Raw genomic sequence first — 18,222 nt, 5'->3', positions numbered from 1 at the left:
TTCATTTCCTTGTGGTTGTAAGACTAAGGTCCCTGCTTTTTTGGCTGTTTGTTGTCTGGGGACCGTTCTCGTCTACCAGAGGCTACTCTCATGTCTTTACCATGTGGCCCCTCCCTGTAAGCCTTTGAATCTGTGGGGAAGAGTGTAGTACCTTTTAAGGTCTGATATGATTAAGTCAGGCCCATCCAGGATAAGTCAAAGTCAACTGATTAGGGAACCTAATTACACCTTCAAAATTCCTTCTGCCATATAATATAACACAATCATGGAGGTGACAGCCATCATCTTCACAGTTTTGCTCATACTCAAGGGGAGGGGATTATTTACCACAGGGCAGAAATCTTAGGGTGCTGTCTTAGAAATCTGTCTACCCCATGTATCAATGGGCTATGGCTGGGAGCTTTTGATTGTCATCACTTGTTTCCTTATAGCGTAAGAAGTGATGTTTTCTAACATAAAAAGTTCTGGCAGGTGACAAGAAGATCAAGGTGGTCAATAAAAATATTGTAATCACACTAGTGGTAGGAGTCAGCCACAGAATTCTGCATTTCCCTTGCAGGAAAGCAAGCACAGGGAGTCCTCAACTTTTAAACTGTTAGGCATTCACATACCTCTCAGTCACCCTTTGTTTGCCAAGTGCATCTTCCACGCATCACTTGATAATGAACATTTCAAAGTATCATGTAATCATAGCCTGCCAGTCAAAATTCCAGCAGCATCTCTATCTTCGTAAACAGTATTTGTGCAATTATTTGACAGCTTGTATTTGTTAGACCCCACGCCCAGCGTGGAGCCCAACACGGGGCTTGAACTCACAACCCTGAGATCAAGACCTGAGCTGAGATCATGAGTCAGACGCTTAACCGACTGAGCCACTCAGGCGCCCCTGTTCTTATTATTTTCTAAAAAAAGAGCAAAAGAGAAAAGAAAGGTAGTGATGTAAATAAGAACTCATAAAGTTAGTATAGTTGAAATAAAATAGAAATAAATGGGCTGAAAGTACCATTTTTTAAAGACTCGAGGGGACACTTACTGGAATTAAGGTAGAAGAGCCTATAGCATCAGTCGAGGTCTAGTCAGAGTAACATAAACCATGCAGGCGAGTTCAGAGAAGATTTATCAGCTGCTACCAGGAGAAACTGGAGGCTAAAGCTGTAGCTATCCTCTGTGTAGGGGCTTACTGAGTGCTTTTCCCTGGTACTCACGGAGTGCTCTCTCTATATTAGCTATTATTATTTTTATTATAAGAGTTGGGGATTCCATACAAAATTAAAGGGAGCCATGGTTCAGTAGAGGACACTTAACATATACATCAGTTGTATTATTCAGAACCCAGTGAGGAAACAGAAACCACTCTGAGTATGTAAAGAGAATTTACATGTAGGAATTAACGTAGGAAATTGACTACAAAGTCTAAAATGTCAACAGGGGACAGTGAAGCGACCCACAATTAGCCATGGCCATAAGCTGCTACCACTCTTAAGCTGGAGAGACCTAAGCTGACCAGTCAAAGCTGGAATCATGGTGGGTTTATCCACTGGAACCTGGAACCGTGAAAGAGATGGAGCCACTGCCAGAGAAGGAAGATGAGTAATACCGGCGCTATTCCCTTCTTCCCCCCTCCAATCTCGGATTGGTCAAACCCAGCTAGCAGCCCCCAGAAACAGGAGTCTGGGAAACAGCCTGCAGAGCTCAGCCTCCTGAGATACAGAGCAGAGCTGGGGAAGCTTGAAGAATGATCTGAGGGCAAAGAGCACCGATCAGTCCTGAAGGGGGTCCTGAAGTCCTCCCTCCACTAGCTCATGCTTACGTGTGTACACACATGCAGCTCTCAAATCCAACACTGCGGTGGCTTCATCTGCAATCCGAAATATGTAAAGTACCAGACTGTTTGGACTGGTATTAAACCGTTAATCTATCCACATCCGGCACTGATAAACAGTAAGTATCTAGCACCCTTCCCAGCACATGAGTGATTGGGATTTTTATAGTTCTACAAGAAGAAAAGGTGATGGAAAATTATAGAACCCAAATCATTGATAAAAGATAAGTGTAAGTCCCTTGCCTGTGATTATGGCGAGGACATTCTTCACGTACCCTTTTTTATTTGTGCACATGCCTGAGGGCAAGCCCTGGTGGTCTGTGTTAGACTTGCAAGAGTTACATTTCATTTATTCTGAATCACAGCATGTGACATGCTTTCAACTTGGGTAGTCTTTCATTTCCTGTCAAATTTTCTTCCCTTTCTTAAGTTACCCGAAGCTGTGCGCTTTCTGCCCCTCTTCATTATGCCCTGTGTACAGAAGTTTTGAAATCAGCATCCCTCTGAACAGGCTCTGCATTGTAAGAATTCCTTAGAAGATGGTTCACCATGGAGATCTGTGTTTGAGAATGGTCAAGATTAAAGGCGTCTCTGGGCAGTTCAGATGACTCTGCAGCCCGTGTGCCTCTTTCAAGGCACAAAGAGCCGCCTGTTTTCTGCTAGAAGAAAGCCAAAGTAAGCAGGATATTTGGAATTACATCCTAAAACATTTAGGTTTACAAAATGCATCCAGGTCTCTCGTTCCCCTGCACACATCTCCAACCCCATCAGCTAGACCATGGTTTCTGGTTATTGCTTAGTTGATATAAAGTCAGGTCATTGGAGTGGAAGTCAAAACAAGCCAAAATATTAATCCCCTCCCTCACCTATCAGAGTTTTTAGCAAATAACAAAGCAAGCTGAATGCAATTTCACTTCCTCCCAAACTGCCCAATAGAGAATGCTGCATAGTGACAACATGGGAATGGATTGGTGGCAGGAGGGAGAAAATCAAGAGGTTTGGATATGAAACAAGAAATGGCTAACTGTCCAAAGAAAAAACAAGAGTGAATGGAGCAGATCACTATTTATTAAGGCATGGAAGTTACCAGTTGAACTATTTGCTAACCACCACATGTAGAAAATTGAAACTAATTTTAATTAAGTTAAAATTGGTTTAGGCAAATTCTCCTCCTATGTTCTTTACCATGATTTGAAAATAACCCTTTGGCAATATTATCAGATACTTTGGCATTGTTATCAGAATCATCAGCCTTACAAAATTATCAGCATTATCAGAAACATCCTGTTGCCCCTTTTCCTTCTAACTCTTGGCTAAATGAATGATTCCTATTTTTATGGACTGTTGACCTCCTCATTTATTTATGGGTTCTATAGAAAGCACGCTTTGCTATTTATAGATGACCCAAAGCTGGGAGAGGTAGTCAAACTCCTTGCAGCAAAGCGTCTCGGGGGTGGGGGACAAGAGGGAAAACTGAATTAGCCACTTGTTAAATGAAAACCAAAGAATTATTATACAGAAAAAAAAGTCACCTGAAATTGAATGGGAGACCACAAAAATCCTCACTTATCCGTTAAACAGATATAAACATCCAATGACCCCAGTCATACGCAAATTTTCTTTTTGGATCTTAAATTCACCAGTTAAATGTGGCAGCAGGTAGTTGTATGTGATCCCCACACCAGGGATGAGAAGAGATACCCTACAGCTTGATCCCCTCATGGTTTTGTTGCAAAATCTCGTCAGCTAACTGGAGTCCTTGCCATGGACCCTCATTTTTTTGTTATTGAGGTTATATTAACATATAACATTAAATCAGTGTGAGATATGATCCCATACTTGTATATATATTGCAAAATCATCACCACAATAAATCTAGTTAACACCATTGCCACGTGTAGTTACAATTTTTTTTCTTATGATCACAACTTTGAAGGTCTACTCTCTTAGAAGCTTTCAAATACACAATACGGTATTATTAACTATCTTATCATGCTGTACATTACATCTCCAGGACTCACTTATTTTATAACTGGAAGTTTGTACCTTTTGACCCTGTTCCCCCAATTTTTAAGGTGATTGCTCCCTTGGGCATGAAAGGAAATTTGCACCCATACCCCCTTTCATTTAGGTAGAATTCTTCTAAGAGCCAGGTCACTTCCTCAGCATCTGCTTAATATGTCCCCAGGAATTTCTGCTTCTTGGTAATTCATTAGTGTCCGATGACAAGTCAAGGTATGGTTGGAATATTACATTCTGGGCCTATCGCCCAGTCACCACGCCTTCCTGGCCCATATTCATGCACATAGACAAAGGCAAAGTCCTGCATTTCTACTTTGACGATAATTATATCGCTCCATATTTCACTACTAAAAACCAAGGTAACCTTAGTGATATCGTAACCACGATAAGAAATAAAAAGCATTGACAGACGTAAACTGTCCTGCATGGTTAAAAACCCTGCTGGAGTGTGGTGCTCAATGCCAGGCAACATGTTTGTTTTAAAGATTTATTTATTTGAGAGAGAGAAAGAGAGAGCACCTGTGAGTGGGCGGAGGGGCAAAGGGAGCGGGAGAGAGAGAGAGAATCTCAAGCAGACTCTCTGCTGAACACAGAGCCCAACAGGGCGGCTCGATCTCCCGACCCTGAGATCCTGACCTGAGCCAAAATCAAGAGTCAGACACTTAACCGACTGAGCCACCCAGGCGCCCCAGGGAACATGTTTTAAGAGGAACGAGGGCAAATAGAACACAGGGATGTTTCTTGGCAGAGGGAGCTCAAAAATCATGTCAGAGATGGAACAGTTGGAAAGTTGGAGCAGGGTGGCGAGGAGGAGACAAGGGCTGTCACGAAAGGGAGGCAGGAGCCTTGGTCTACTGTGCTCTGTGCTCGGGCGGATGGGATGAGCTTCTCGGAGGTTATCTGCGGCATTCCAGCGCATGTCAGAGTGGAAGCGGTCGTTGAGGATGATGTTGGCTCCATAGTAACCGGCCAGCTGCCCCCACAGTGAGCAGGCAGGAGCAGGGGTGCTGTCCAAATGGGCAGCAGCACCTCCACAAGGCGTCTCCTTGAGGGGAGTTTGCATAGGCAGTGGGTTGATTCTAGGAGAAATGATTACTACGTTCCAGAAATAGGATATGAATTGGCAATGTCTAAATCCCCGAAACTGAGCTTAATAGGTAGTGAGTGTCTCGGGGACTGAGATCAGGTACCTACTCTCCAAACAGCCTGGAGGCAGAGCCAATTTAAGAGCGACGAGGCTGTGGGGGGCAGACCCCAAGCTTTATAAAGCAGGGCTCAGGGACATCATTTTCCTCTCAACATTATCTCGTGACTTTTAATTTCGAAGAGACTCCACCCAGCCCTGCCTTGCCCAGCAACTGTGCCAACCCTCTCTTTCACGTTGGGTTGACTCTGCCACTTGAGTTAGCTCCATTATTCCTGGAAGTCATTCACTCACTTATTTAACATTTATGCAGTACCTACTATGAATTAGGATCCGGTGCTAGACACTGGGAATAAAAAAATAAGAGAAAGGCACAGTTTCTGTCTTCAGAGAGCTCTGAGTCTGATGAGAAAGGCAGATTTCTAAAAACAAATTTCTAAACATACGAATGCAGAACAGAATGGTGAATGCCATGGTAGGGGTGCGTACAGGTTGCCCGAGATGGGGAGAGGGAAGAGGAAGAGGCGCTGCCATGGAAGGCTTCCTGGAGCAGGTGATGTCTGGCTATTTGCAAGAGTATGGCATGGAGGGTAATGAGAGGAAGAGCATTTGGTCAGCGTGGCAGCACAGGGACTGGCACAGAGGTAAGGAATAGCCCCCAGTTCAGGGAACTACAGACTTGGGGTTGCCAGAGCTTATGGTGCAAGGCAGGGGTGTCCGGCAATGAGCTGGAGAGGCCAGCAGGGGTAGAGCATGGTGAGCTCTGTATTCCTTGCAGAGGTGATTGGGTTTGTAACCAGGACTGGCCTGGTCAGGTTGTTTAGGCAGACCCTCCTGGCTGCAAGCAGGGGCTGGACTTGAGGGAGCCGGGTGGTATCTGGAAGATCGTTCAGGCCAGCAGCTGTCTGCAATGCGACTGTGTCCTGATCGATCTGAGAACTGTCTCTGCGAGAGTCCACGGAACTGCCCAGGATTTGAAGCCGATTTTGTCTGGACCGCCTGCCCTAGGAGCAGCCTGAGCATACCTGCTATGATTATGCATGAGTATATCTTTCTCAGAAGAAAAAAGATGATGCCCACTGGTGTGGGTGAGAGACAACAGGGATGGAAACTTGCATACTGATAGCTGGGTTGATGAGGAGGGAAGGGTGACAATGAGAAAAATCTAGAGGATGCAATCAGAGGATTTAGTGATTGATCAGTCTAAGATGGTGGTGTGAGAGAGTGAGAGGACCACCGGGATCTCCTCCCTTGCCAGGATTTCTAGCTTGGGTGACAATTCACAGACTGGGATGCCGCCAAGTGGAATGTAAGTGCAGCCAAAGAAACAGTGTTCAGAACGCACAGAAGGAAGACCGTGTGAGGACACAGCCAGAAGGAGGCCATCTGCAAGCCAAGGACAGAAGCCTCAGGAGAAACCAAACCTGCTGACACCTCGATCTCAGACTTCTATCCTTCAGGACTGTGGGAAACCAAATGTCTGTTGTTTAAGCCCCCCCGCCTCTGGTATCTTGTTATGGTAGCCCGAGCCGACCAAGACAGGTCCATAACCCAGAACCGGAGCCACTAGCTCTCAACACTTGCATTCAGAAGACTCAGGCATGTGCTTCTATTCACTTTGGGGAACCGGTTCTGGGGGGGAGATGTATTAGCGCAGCGGCTGTCAAGCTTCGATGATCATGAGCATCTCCTGGAGCTTGTCAAACCCCAGTTGCTGACCCCACCTCCAAACCTTCTGAGTCCATAAGGTCTGGGGAGGGGCCTGAGAATCTGCATTTCTACCAAGCTTGGAGGAGGCTGCCGGGCCAGGCGGCATGCATTAAAAATTGAAATAGAAAGCTAAAAAATATTTTTACAAATTCATTTTAAAATAGCAATAATTAGCTCCATTATATGTTAGAATAAATAGCATTTTAATGAAAAAATAGCTATATTTTCTAAAACAAAAAAGTTAACAAAGAGAATGGCATTATTTTGCATCTTTTGCAAATCTTTTTTGCAGCCAGATTCTCCTATTTACTTCTGTATTCAATCTGTGGCCATATCACACATCATGTGGCCTCTGGAAAACTCCGCTGTGCACATGTGACCGAATGAGGGCAGAAAAGATAAACAACATCTTATTATTATGAACATAGTTTCGATGTCACATTTTCCCTGAGACTGTCTCAAGCAGCTCCAAGGGTCTCTGGACCCCACTATGAGAACAGATGATTTGTGGGATGGGCAGAAGAAGAGAGCCCCAAAGAACGGGCCAGAGAAACAGGAGGAAATCCAAGAGAGGCTCAGCAGCGGGAGCAGAACCACGGTCTGTGCTGTGGTCAGAGCCCAGCCAGCTGGGTTGGAGTCAGTCCTCCTCTGGACACATGCACATGGCTGAGCACACATGTGCCTTGCACACTGGGGAAATTAAAATCACGGCACAGAGCAAACATACTTGGTGTATGATTAGCAGCTTCATCCCATTCAAGCACATGGTGGGCTTCCAGATTCTTGGACTATAGGTTCTGCTCTTCAGCCCTGGACTTTGGCACTAGATCCTCTTATGAATCTTTGCGGACCTTCTGGGCTTTGGAGTTTGTTGATTTTCTTGGAACCCTCGTGCTGTTCTTCTCCTTCCTATCTCCTTGCCTTTAGCCTTTGTCCACAGCATGCATTTCCTTCTCCCCGACCTCTCCACCAAGCTGGGCCTTCAGAACTGCTCAGCCGGAAAACCAGCCCTTAGTTCTTCCAGGCTGCTAATTCCCTTGCATTTACACTCCATTTTTAAGGGACAGGACTTTATTGGAATATGCCTTCGAAACTCGCCTCTAGTCATTTAATTTAATTAAAAATTTTATTTTTTTGAAACTCGCCTATAATCTTATTTAATTTAATTAATTAATTTTTTTTTTGAAACTCACCTATAATTTTAAAGTCACCCTTTTCCAGTTCAAGAACAGGTAGACTTTGGATTTCAGGACACAGGCTGGGCAATAAATATTTATTAAGTGAATAAAGAAATAAATATATATTAGCATTCTTCCAGAGGCAGAAACATGAAATGACCCTGTGATGTGTCCCTTTTCAAGAGTGAGAAAATTCTTTCCAGAGTCCTTCTGGCACATTTCCTTCCTGTCTCATTGGCCAGGATTGTTGCACATGCCTGTACCCTAAAACAAATCACTTGGCACGAGACATTCGCCTCCCGGGGCTAGAAAAAGACCATGCCTTCCCTGAAAGACGTGGCTGCTTGGAGGACAGTGAACAACATTTGGGCTCTATTAGCAAGGAAGAAGGGCAAGTGGCAGGCCTAGTGACTGACTGTTGGGTAGACAACTGAGAGTATCTGCCAGAGTACAGTCTTCCTCATAGTGATAATCTTACCATTTCCCCACTCCTGTCACCCACAGGAAAGCCCTTGGTTTGTTCTGCAACCTACTGTCAGCTCTGGGTACCTTTTGGAAATAGGAGACATCCAGGGAACGGGCTTATGATAAAGCATCAGGGAAAGTAAGCCTCTAAGTCCAAAGGACGTGTCACAAAGTTCCATTTGTGGATATTAACTACTCTCTTCTTGCACCAGTAGTTTTTCTAGTACACAAAGGCCAATCAGAGAACCCAGGTCTGTTTTTTAGGGAAGTAGCCCCATCTCTGTGTGGTTGCTGTGGAATGTTCCTGAGAGGATCCATTTTCATGAGTGTTTTATGTAAAGACTAAGGAGCTTACATAAATTTCTGGCTCACTCAGTATCTTGCCTAATGTTTGTTTCCTGCCTCCCCAGGGATCTAATCTCCATGGAATGTGCTTCCCCCCACCCCTCCTGGGGTGATCATTCCTGGGGCCCCACTTACTGAGGAGCCTTGTGTAAGCCTGGGAGCTCTCACTTGAGAAGCCAGTTTTTCGGGTCTGTCATTTTGCCACAGGCCCTTCGTTGTCTCTTGATAATTCTTCAAATGAAATTTCGGCTCTCTCATAATGCCTGTATTCTTTCCTAGACTCAGAAACTGAATTATCAGGAATTTGTTTCCAAATTGCTACTAATGATTACCACCATATCTCTGTTATGATGATTGTTACTACACTTTAGCTCACTGGTAGGTCGTTTCCACACTGGCTGTTATTTCCGCCGGTGTGGTCTTCATTTCTACACTAAAGAAAAAAGTATGAATCCTTGTGATAAATTTCTTCATTTACAGAGTTCTCCACCAGTTTATTTATTTAAAAGAAGTGTAAGATGATTGTTCCATTCCCTCTTCTATTCTGCCTGCTGTACTTTAGTCTGCCAGTAAAAAATAAAATGTATATACAGCTTATAAGTTTACAGATTAATGGTTCTCAGTAACACACCTGCCCAACTGATTGTCACCTTTCATGAAATAACTTTTAAATATATGTATTTAGAAAATTTGCGGTTTAATCAGATAAAGGAGTTTCATCGGAAGTCCCTGAAGGGGATACCACCCATTTAGCAATTAATTTGTTTTCATTGCCATATTTTTGGTTTCCCCAAAGATTGGCAAGATGGTAGGGGCTGTATTTGACAGTTCTTTGTATCTTCCACAATACTTAAAACAATGTGTTGGGCACAGAACATAATGATGTTATGTAATGCATATTGCATTGAACTGAAATCCTAGGCTTGCCTTCCTGTGAGTTTCAGAGAACAGATGGATAGAATCTGGTTGGGAAAAGGATCAATCCCTTTTAAATCTGTCACCAAAATGAAGTTAAAAACTTGGCTCGACAGTTAGAAAACAAACAACCCGATTAAAAAATGGGCCAAAGACCCGAAGATACACAGATAGCAAATAAGCATATGGAAATTCTCTACATCACATGTCATTAGGGAATTACAAATTAAAACAACACTGATATGCCAAGGCTTACCTATTAGAATGGCCAAAATCCAGAACACTGACAGCAACAAATGCTGATGAGGATGTGGAGCAACAGGAACTCTCATTCATTGCTGGAGGGAATGCCAGTGGTACAGCCACTTTGGAAGATAGTTGGCCATTTCTTACAAAACTAAACATATTCTTACCATTTGACCCAGCTATTATACTCTTTAGCGTTTGCATGAGTTGAAATGAGTTGAAAATTTATGTCCACACAAAAACCTGTTTATAGCAGCTTTATTTATAATTGACAAAACTTGGAAGTAACCAAGATGTCCTTTAGTAGGTGGATGGATAAAAAAACTGTACTACATCAAGACAATGGGATATTATTCATCACTAAAAAGAAGTAAGCTATCAAGCCATGGAAAGACACAGATGAAAATTAAATGCATGTTACTAAGTGAAAGAAGCCAATCGAAAAGCCCGCATATTATAATATGATTCCAACTACATGACATTCTGGAAAAGGCAAAACTATGGAGACAGTAAAAAGATCACTGGTTGCCAGGGGTTGTGGGGGAGGGGTGAATCAGCAAAAGAGAGTTTTCAGGGTGGTGAAACTATTCTGTATGAAACTATAATGGTGGATACATGTCATTACACATTTGTCAAACCACAGAATGTACAACACCAAGAACAAACTATAGTATAAAGTATAGACTTTGGGTGATAATGATGTGTCAATGTAGTTCATCAAATGTAACAAATGTACCAGTCCAGTAGTGACGGTGATCATGGGGGAGGCTATGAATGTGTAGAATAGGCGGTATATGGAAAAGCTCTGTACCTTCCATTCAGTTTTGCTGTGAACTTAAAACTGCTCCTCTGTTTAAAAAGACGAGTACAATTGGGTGGAACAGTACAGTGTTGACAAAGGTCCCCATAAAGTCATGGCTCTGTGTCATTGTTTGAACAAATTCTTCCTAGAATTGCCATTATCCCCATTGTAAAAATCACTTTGGCTGTGGCAATATGCAAAGCAGATCGGCAGGTGACATTTCTCTAAGTACCAAAGAGTACAGGAACTCAGGGCATAACCCAAAACTTTAAACCTTTTGTTCTAGAGGCTCAGTATCTATTTCATTTGTCTTTACCAGACCTCAGATGGGGAAAAGCTTTCAGCTTATCACTTATTACCCTGTGCTGCCATCATTCCCCTATGTTTATAGCAGAATTTTCAAGGATTTTGTACTGAAGGTTGAAGTCCCTGTAGGAATAAATCACATTTTTCCAGCCAGATGGTTACTGCTATGTTCCCTGCCTACTCTTGACCAATAGTGAGTCCTAGATGTACTCAGTCCAGATGATCCTACAATGTCCTCTTACTTTGCTACTCGTTTTGCAGCCTAAAGAAGCTCAAATTTAGGCTTGTTTGGGTGGAATAATGCAACTCTAGTTGAGGTCATCGAAGGGTCTGAGATTCACATTCCTATAATATTTCAACAACCATGTATTGAGTGTCTTTTATGTGACAGACACTCTGTACTGGTGGCTATGTATCACCCCCAAGGAGCGGACTGTTGGATCAGTTAAGATGCTTTCAGCAGCAAATAACAGAAAATTCTACTTATTGTGGCTTAAATAAGGACATTTATTTAACATGAAGTTCAGAGGGAGGGCTGCTCCAGAGTTGGTTAATTCAGTGACTCAACCACATCATCAAGGATTCAGATGTTTTCAACTTTTATGTTCTGCCACCCTTAGGATTTGGGGTTTCTCCCCATGTCATCATTCCCCCCCCTGGGGCAACAGTTGGTCCAGGTGTCCCTGCTGGATGAAGCAATGTCTAGAAGAGGCCCAGTTCTTGTGGTATCTCCTGGTTTAAGAGGAAGAGAATCTTTCCCAGTAGCCCCCTGCCCTTGCACATCCCATTGGCCAGAAGGAGGTCATCTCCCCAACCCTCAAATACTTCTCAAACAGGAAAAGGAGATAACCATAATAGAAATTAAGCAAAGAAGAAGAAACTCCACGTAGAAAGAGGAGGCCCAGACTCTGGTAGGATTATCCCGGGGGCTCCTGGGGATTCCCTAAGAAGGCAAGGAAGTACAGATTTCCCTCCCCTTATAACTTGTCACCAGGACTCTTACTGTTCTTCTTGGACTTTGCATCAGAAGCAAGGATTCAAGTTATACCATGGGCAGCTGCGAAGATATTTTCCCCCTCCTGCCTGACAGAGCCTTGGGAAACCAAAGGCAGAGGGAGGTTCCCCTCCTGTCTGAGCCCAACAGGGTGCATTATTAGCAAACTCTTGGCTTTGAAGTTAGGAGTCAAGTCCAGTATATCTAATTCAATTCAAATTTTCTGTTGGAGTTATGGTAATCCTAGACCTCAGCTCATCCAGAACTATGAGCTAAACACTTAATTCCTCAGTATATTTAACTCATGTGGTTATGAGTCATTGTTAATATGTTCAACAGATATGCTGGTTTCCAAGCTGCATATCCAAAGTCAGGGTTTTAATTGTTTTTCTTAGTGATTTGCTCATGTCTGCATACCAGCAGTCAGGCTTGGCTGACCAAAGCCATCTTGAAATATTTAACTTAGAATTGAGTATAGGACCAAACATGTTAAATATTTCCAAGATCTCTATCCAAAGACCTACAGATCCTTCATCAAAGTTAAGGTCCAAACCAAGTTACAGTAGTAGGTAAAACCAACGATGTATCTTATACATTAATATCATCTATGCGATGAATGAAATTTTACATGCCATGTAGACATTTTTTTGCATGTAAGAACAAACCTTTTGTGTCTTTTGCAAAATTTGGGGAAAAAAGGAAATGTTTATCTGGTGAGCAATAGTTTTGAATTCTAGAATAATATTGATAATAACAAAATTCATAAAGTTGCTTATCTTCATATTGATGTATATCTTGAACTGCAATATGCCTTCATTTAGCTGAAGCATGAAATAAAACAAGTAATAAAAGTTTGCAAAACAGGCTGTTCTTTCTTACCACTTTGAGCATGCCCCATGGCACCCAATTTTGGAGGCAGGCAGTAGTAGATGCTCATTTTGAAATCAAACGATATAGAAGTGTATAAATCTGAAAGTGAAAGGTTTCCTTGTTATTAACTCTCACCATGATCTTGCTCCTTGAAAAGAACTATTGTCCGTAGCTTAGTACATAGCTAGATGTTTCTAGTCATCAAACATATACACAAGACAGTGTTCGAATATAAGTTAAATAGGATTATTGTATTCATATGTGATATTGTGACATAATAAGAAATATATATTTGATCTTTGTCCCCACTTCTGGCACAGAGCTTCTAAAACCCTTGGAATTTCTGAAGTGATAAGAGTGTTAAATGGGTCTTGATATTCATAACAAACCCCTTTCAACCACCTGGGTTTATGTGAATGAGATGACTTTTGGAAAATACCTAAGGATGGATACTGATTGCTGGGGAACCAACCACATGATTAGAGGGTTGGCTCTTTCAGTCCTACCCCGTGACCTCCAAGGAGAGGAGAGGGGCTGGAGGTTGAATCAGTCACCAATGGCCAAAGGTTTAATCAATCCTTATAATGAAGCCTCCATAAAAAACCCAAAAAGGTGGGCTTTGGAGAGCTTCCAGGCTGGTGAACTCGTGGAGGTGCTGAGTGGTTGCTCAGAGACCGTGGAAGCTTTATGCCCATTTCCCCAAACCTTGCCCTATGGACCTCTTCACCTGGCTGTTCATCTGTGTCCTTTATACTATCCTTAATCATAAACTAGTAAATGTAAGGAAATGTTTCTCTGACTTCTGTGAGCCGCTCTAGCAAATTAGTTGAACCTGTGGAGGTAGTTATGGGACCCTCCAACTGTAGCAATGGGTCAGAAGCAATGGGGACAACCTGGTCTTGCAATTGGCATCTGAAGTCGGGGGCAGTCTTCTAGGACTGAACCCTGACAGTGGGATCTCCAGGCAGACAGTGTCAGAACTGACTTAATTGCTGGATGGCGTTGAAAAAAACGCACACATTGGAACACATTTTGTAACCTGCTCTTTTCACTAATGATACTTCCTGGACATCTCTCCCCGTGAACATTTAGAGTTCCTCCTTTTCCTTTATAACATTTTCACAGCATTCTAATGAATAGAATAAGTTATATAACCAGTTGCATATTTATAGATACTTAAGTTTCAGGTTTTTTTTTTAAAGATTTATTCATTTCTTTGAGAGAGAGAGAGAGTGGGGGAAGGGCACAGGGAGAGGGAGAGAGAGAGAATCTCAAGCAGACTCCCCGCTGAGTGCAGAGCCAGACATGGGGCTCAATCGGACAACCCTGAGATCCCACGACCTAAGCCAAAACCAAGAGTTGGACGCTTAACCGACTGAGCCACCCAGGCGCCCACTTAAGTTTCAGTTTTAAATGATGCTTCAGTTAATATCATTGAGTAATATTCTAGTATAATGCTAATCTCTAACAGAACTTATTGTCTATTTAGTTACTTGCTCATTGTCTGACACCCCCTGGAATATAAGCTCTGTGAATGCAGGGGCTCGTCACTTGTTCCCGATTAAAGATTTTTATTTATTTATTTGACAGAGAGAGACACAGCGAGAGAGGGAACACGAGCAGGGGGAGTGGGAGAGGGAGAAGCAGGCTTCCCGCTGAGCAGGGAGCCCGATGCGGGGCTTGATTCCAGGACCTGGAGATCATGACCTGAGCCGAAAGCAGAGGCTTAACGACTGAGTCACCCAGGCGCCCCCTCCTTGTTCCCGATTATATCCTTAGCAGCTGGGACAGTACCTGACAGATAATATCACTTGTTGTTGTTACTGGGAGCACATAGATATTTCTAGGTCTTTTCAACGATCCAACCTGGGGTGAGGTGGCTACTTCTGGCCCACTCCCTACCTAGTCCTCTGGCTTAGCTAGTTACAACTCCTTCTTGCCTAAGCAGTGCCCTTGTGGGGATTCTGCTTCTCTAACACCTTGAAATAGTCACAGTTTGAAAACTAGGAACCAGTTCAGAGCTCAGGAATTCCACCCCCACCACGTGTCCTTTCCTCTTGGCAACTTATCTGACTGTATGAGGCAGGTGGGGAGCCAGGACACATTGGGTCACTCACATCCTTTCACACTTGTGCTCTTGGTAAAATCCAATGGCTCGTTTACCATCCATCTGCATATCTTCTTTGGTATCTGTTAAGGTCTAATGCCCATTTTTTAGTTTGGGTTGTCTGTTTTCTTATTGTTGAATTTTAAGAGCTCTTTGTATATTTTGGATAACAATCCTTTATCAGATGTATCTTTGCAAATATTTTCTCCCAGTCTGTGGCTTGTTCTCTAATACCCTTGACATTGTCTTTCACAGAAGTTTGTAATTTTATTTTTTTTTAAGGTTTTATTTATTTGAGAGAGAGAGCGTGAAAAAGAGAGAGATCACAAGCAGGGAGGAGGGGTAGAGGGAGAAGCAGGCTCCCTGCTGAGCAAGGAGCCCAGTATGGGACTTGATCCCAGGACTCTGGGATCATGACCTGAGCCGAAGGCAGACATTTAACCAACTGAACCACCCAGGTGCCCTAGAAGTTTGTAATTTTAATGAAGTCCAGCTTATCAATAATTTCTTTCACGAATCATGTCTTTGGTGTTGTATTTAAAAAGTCATCACCAAACCCAAGGTCATCTAGGTTTTGTGTTTTACAGTTAAGTGTATGATCCATTTTGACTTAATTTTTGTGAAGGATGTAAAGTCTTGTGTAGACTCATTTTTTTTTTTTGCATGTAAATGTCCAGTTGTTCCAGCATCATTTGTTGAAGTATGGGAGTTTTTCCAATCTTTACTTTTACCCAACTAACTGTGATTAGCAACAGAGCGCTGAGAAGAAAGCACACCTGCCTTTTTCCACTTGATTTATTAATAGATTTACCAAAAATCTCTATGGTTTGTCTGAGTGGTTCCTCGTTTAGTTTTACCTCCCCTGATTTTTGAGACTGTATGCTAATTTTTGTGTTTGAGGGTCCTGAATGGTGCCTACATCTGAAAGCCCTCAAGAAGTGACAAGAGTCAGGCAGGTGAAGATAACAATCCCACTTCTGTTAATGTTAAGGCTGCTGCTGCAAAGCATGGCTTGTGAGCCGAGTGGGCTTGCTTCTGCTCCTTGCCTCCTAACCCTCCTGAGTTTAGACCTTCGAACAGGCCACCTAAGGGAAAACAGCTTACACCCACTACCCTCCCAAACACACATGTTGGATATTTATTGATTTTAAAACCTAGAATGCTAAACACACACTTTAGTAAAAGGCCTTTATAACCAGGAAATGGCCGTTTCCAAATCCAGAGCAATTTGGAATTTGGAATAAGCATCTCAGTAAAATATAAAAATAAATTTAAGGTTGTATTGTTGTCGTGGGCCTTGTTTTTTTTTTTAAGATTTTACTTTAGTTATTTGCCAGACAGAGAGAGAAAGAGGGCGCACAAGCGGAGGGGAGGGGCGGCAGGCAGAGGGAGAAGCAGACTCCTTGCTGAGCAGAGAGCCTGATCTGGGACTCGATCCCAGGACCCTGGGATCATGACCTGAGCCGAAGGCAGACGCTTAACCGACTGAGCCACCCAGGCCGCCCATTGGCCTGTGTTCTTTATGAGACACATGATTTTAACTCTTTGGTATATCTCGAGTTCTACCCTATGAGGACCTTGCCTGCCGCCAGAAGTACAAACAGTTGACTTTAACACCCCCACCCCATGGAAATGACGCCGAAGGACTGCAGCTCACAGGAGAAACACAATCCAGTATGGACACCAGCCTCTCATTCTGCAGAAACCGTAAAACCAAAACATACGAACGAAATAGCTATCGGGAGTCACTGAGTTCAGGATTTATAGTGTGTATATAATCTTGCCAGAATATAACTTACGTGTTCTTCTTGGCTGTGCTCCAGAGGTGAGAGGTACATCCAGTAGGGGGAGAGGGATCACTCGGAAAGCTCCAGTAATCTCCCAGGACACAGCTGGGCCTTATCTGTGGCTAATGTATGCGGTATTTTATCCCCCCGATTAAAAATAACGAATCTCCGGCTTAGGTGTCAGGTGGGTAGGAACGTTATTTTTGCTCTCGGCGAACACGTTAAGAGGAAAAGTTGACTCACCTGCTCTGGAGGGAAAGGACTAAGGCATTTTCTAAAAGCAAGAGCTAATCTCTCAGCTGTTTTGGCAGTAGGCAGGGACAGACAAGAAACATCTGGCCTTCACAGTTCTGCCCAAGTTTGGAACTACCCAACCAGTTGGGAGCTGCTGATCAAAACGGGGTGGTCCCCGAGAATACCTCGCCGTAGCTACTAGAACAGAGCCAGTTATAAATGGCCAACATCGGGGCGCCTGGGTGGCTCAGTCGTTAAGCGTCTGCCTTCGGCTCAGGTCATGATCTCAGGGTCCTGGGATCGAGTCCCACATCGGGCTCCCTGCTCGGCGGGAAGCCTGCTTCTCCCTCTCCCACTCCCCCTGCTTGTGTTCCTGCTCTCGCTGTGTCTCTCTCTGTCAAATAAATAAATAAAATCTTTAAAAATTAAAAAAAAAATAAATAAATAAATGGCCAACATCCCTCTCACATGCCCCGTCTGAACTCAGCAGCCTGGGCCGACTGCATTGCTCTCAGGGGTGCGTGAACGCACTGGGGGAGTCTCTGGAGAAGGACAGGGGTCTGCCTTCTGCCGAAAGTCACCAACGCCTTAGCCTTAGACTCTCCCTGACCTTCAGCCCTCAGACTTCTGCATTCACTTCTGAAGTTGGTGAGTATGAATTATCCACGGCCCGGGGCACTTAAGACGTTGGTGGTCTGTTTGTGCTGGGTGAGGCGGGGGGTGTGGTGGATGGAAAGAATTTGCCATCGTGGGTTTTCTGAGGACTTCAGTCTTCCCTTGTGTCCCTCCATATCACATCCTGGGGGCTTGGTCGTCTGGCCTCCTGTGTCTCCCAGTGCTGGGATTAAGTAAGCAGGTCTAAGCTTTACTCGTGGGGGTAGGAGTAGAGTCTCGGGAAGGGTCTCAAGAGAAAGAAGTCGGCACAGAGGTTCTCAAAACACCTGTGGGATTGCCAACAAAAGAGAAAATGGCTTCGGGGACTGAGAAGCACAGCAGGGAGGAAGCAAAGAAAGTTTGCACTAGATGAACTGGGGGCCTTCTGGGGTCTCAGTGGGGTCTGCTGCCCCCCCCCCCCGCAGGGCATGCGGCTCACAGCGGGAGGCCTTGACTGCCCGCAGGCTCTGTCCCCCTCAGGCAGCTGGGCTGGACCCACCGCAGCAGCAGCAGCTAGATCCGGGCTCAGTAAATTTTCTTAAAAAAAAAAAAATTAATTTGTAATTATACCACATGATATATTAACAGATTCTCTTTATAAAAATTTAAACATTACAGACT

The sequence above is a fragment of the Phoca vitulina genome, unplaced genomic scaffold (genome assembly GCF_004348235.1).
Source record: "Phoca vitulina isolate PV1807 unplaced genomic scaffold, GSC_HSeal_1.0 scaffold18, whole genome shotgun sequence".
NCBI classification, from domain to species: domain Eukaryota; kingdom Metazoa; phylum Chordata; class Mammalia; order Carnivora; family Phocidae; genus Phoca; species Phoca vitulina.
Note: the sequence above shows the minus strand (reverse complement) of the source record.